We start from the raw sequence: 3,730 nt of genomic DNA, 5'->3' as shown, positions 1-3,730 counted from the left end.
ACGCTATTATTAAATAAATAAAAATAAAATAAAATCAGGGGGGAGCTCAAATAAAGTGCACCACTATCTCAAACAAGCCACTCTGCTCCATTAGAGAAACATGAGCATGATGGAGAGCTAAAGCACGAATGGCACAGTTCTCTCTGATCTAATTCCCCCTCTGAATGACATCATCTCTTCGAAGTGGAGGCCTAAAAATGACAAATCCTCCCTCGGTGTAAAAGTAGGTTAAATATCCTCCACACCAGCTTTAGCTCAAAATACAGCTGATGTCTCAACAACTGCAGTTTAGTGAAAGATTACAATGCTTAAATGGCTGAGTGATGAGAGCTTGCTGAGAGTGGGGGTCCTGTGGGGCTCCTGACCATTGAGGAACAGGGTGGTGGATTAAATGGGGCGTATAAAAAAATGCAACTTAAAATAGTATTTTATTACAGAATGAGGTACAAATATTTTCCCTAAACAAAATTCATTAATTCATTATCTGTAACCTTTATCCAGTTCAGGGTCGCGGTGGGTCTGGAGCCTACCTGGAATCATTGGGCGCAAGGCGGGAACACACCCTGGAGGGGGTGCCATTTCATCACAGGGAGACACACACTCACACATTCACTCACACACTCACACCTACGAACACATTTGGGTCGCCAATCCACCTACCAACGTGTGTTTTTGGACTCTGGGAGGAAACCGAAGCACCCGGAGGAAAACCACGCAGACACAGGGAGAACACACCAACTCCTCACAGACAGTCACCCGGAGGAAACCCACGCAGACACAGGGAGAACACACCACACTCCTCACAGACAGTCACCCGGAGGAAACCCACACAGACACAGAGAGAACACACCACACTCCTCACAGACAGTCACCCGGAGGAAACCCACGCAGACACAGAGAGAACACACCACACTCCTCACAGACAGTCACCCGGAAGAAACCCACGCAGACACAGAGAGAACACACCACATTCCTCACAGACAGTCACCCGGAGCGGGACTCGAACCCACAACCTCCAGGTCCCTGGACTGCAAAATAACTAATTATATTATTAACTGAAAAAAAATCTAGTGTTTTATATCATCGCTGTCCAATTAGAAACTGTAACTTTACAGGAAAATAAACGTCATAAATTTCAATGGAAGTGAATGTAAAAAGATTTCATTCTAATTAATTTTGGAGCATTTCTATTGGTCGATTCATCTTGAAATTTTTATATGACGTGAAGCACAACTGTTGTGTTCAAATGAAGTAGCAAACTAAAAATCCACAAAAATACAGATACATGTTCATAATAGGACAGTGAGGATATCACTCTCCCGACACCTTGAGTCTCTCTCTCTCTCTCTCTCTCTGTCTCTCTCTCTCTCTCTTCTGGCAGATAAAAAGCTGGGCGTGAAACAATCAAAGAATGCAGTGCACTGTGAGTTTAGAGAAGAGTCCAGTGAGATGGCGTCTGGTTTTGACCTGAGGGGATTTTCAGCTCACTTCTGGCTCCGACTGTGGTAATTACCCCTGACCAATTGACTCCCACAATAACGGCTCCAATCCTGCCACTGAGAATTCCTGCTACTTCCCACGATTCTGCTGTTAAACTGACAGAGCAGAACACCACTCACGATACAGATACAACTGTTTTCAGCTCTGGGAAGTGTTTTATTTGTTTCCTTATGGAACACCCTCCCTCCCTCTGTTATAGTTCTCTCTCATACATCTACTGACTGCACGTGTGCTTTATTACTGATCACATAATGCAACTCAATGCCATCATCACTGAGACCCTTTCCTTCAAAGTAATCTCTAGAATGCACCAGCAGTAAATCAGTGTAAGAGGAATGGTATGTTCCAGGAATAGTGCGTTCCTACCTGAGGAAACAGCTGGCGGCCTGCTCTTTTCGCTCAAACCCAGTCCTTGGGCAAAGTAGCTCCTCGGTGGATAAAGTAATCCCACTTGCTTGGGTAGTCTTGAGGCTATTGTCAGCCTGAGGCTAACTGAACGTCTCACCAAAAGTTCCTCAGTGAGTGGTTGTGGGGAAGAGACGGAGAACGAACGCGTCCTCCTTGGCTGAGGTCTGGAAATGATGAGGCTCAGCGTGTCAGCGGAGTCCTCGTCCAGTCCCAGCCGGGCGTCATTAGCATATCTACAGGCTGAGTGGCAGATCCTGACAGGCGCTGAATTAATGAGCTGCCTGAGCAACCACAGCGAGCCCAGACCGTCCCTTTAGAGCTAAAGCCCTCTCTCTGCTGGAGACACGCAGCTCTGGACTGCTTTTTAGTGCCGGACACTGACCGATGTGAAGACAGAGGAGCTGCCTGGGTTTGACCACGCTTTCCCTGACCATGAATTAACGTTTAGAGCATGTTTAAGTTGAAGAAGCGACTTATAAACAAGCAAGAAACTGCTGAAATCTACATCATTCGTCAGTAACAAAAGTGAGGTGATATTTTACTTTTATTTAAATGTAATGCAAAGAAAAGGAAAGCATCCTTATGGCAAACATATATCACACCACAGGAAGACCTTCTCATAGTTAACATTACTGTTATTCAGAGTGGAATGAGATGAAAAAAAAACCCTACTCACTAGGGGTGGGGCGATATATCCCTTTAATAATATCACCATATTTCAGAATATTTATTAATTTCAAGAACATAATATTGCAACAAAATAAATGTTATATAAACATTAATTATATTAAATTACTAATATATAATTTCTTATTTAAATGATATTTAAAAACATTATATTTTTACTACAAATCTAATCATTTCAAACATTCAGAAGAAATTTTTGAGAAAAATAAATACATGTGTAAACATCTGCTTATTTTGTAAACAACCGTATCTTACCAAGATTCTGACATTGTACAAACCGGATTCCAAAAAAGTTGGGACACAAAACAAATTGTGAATAAAAACTGAATGCAATGACGTGGAGATGGCAAATGTCAATCAGACAGTCACCCGGAGGAAACCTACGCAGACACAGAGAGAACACAACACACTCCTCACAGACAGTCACCCGGAGGAAACCTACGCAGACACAGAGAGAACACACCACACTCCTCACAGACAGTCACCCGGAGGAAACCCACACAGACACAGGGAGAACACACCACACTCCTCACAGACAGTCACCCGGAGGAAACCCACACAGACACAGGGAGAACACACCACACACCTCACAGACAGTCACCCGGAGGAAACCCACACAGACACAGGGAGAACACACCACACTCCTCACAGACAGTCACCCGGAGGAAACCCACACAGACACAGGGAGAACACACCACACACCTCACAGACAGTCACCCGGAGGAAACCCACGCAGACACAGAGAGAACACACCACACTCCTCACAGACAGTCACCCGGAGGAAACCCACGCAGACACAGGGAGAACACACCACACTCCTCACAGACAGTCACCTGGAGGAAACCTACGCAGACACAGAGAGAACACAACACACTCCTCACAGACAGTCACCCGGAGGAAACCTACGCAGACACAGAGAGAACACACCACACTCCTCACAGACAGTCACCCGGAGGAAACCCACACAGACACAGGGAGAACACACCACACTCCTCACAGACAGTCACCCGGAGGAAACCCACACAGACACAGGGAGAACACACCACACACCTCACAGACAGTCACCCGGAGGAAACCCACACAGACACAGGGAGAACACACCACACTCCTCACAGACAGTCACCCGGAGGAAACC

The sequence above is a fragment of the Hoplias malabaricus genome, chromosome 7 (genome assembly GCF_029633855.1).
Source record: "Hoplias malabaricus isolate fHopMal1 chromosome 7, fHopMal1.hap1, whole genome shotgun sequence".
Lineage (NCBI taxonomy): Eukaryota > Metazoa > Chordata > Actinopteri > Characiformes > Erythrinidae > Hoplias > Hoplias malabaricus.
Note: the sequence above shows the minus strand (reverse complement) of the source record.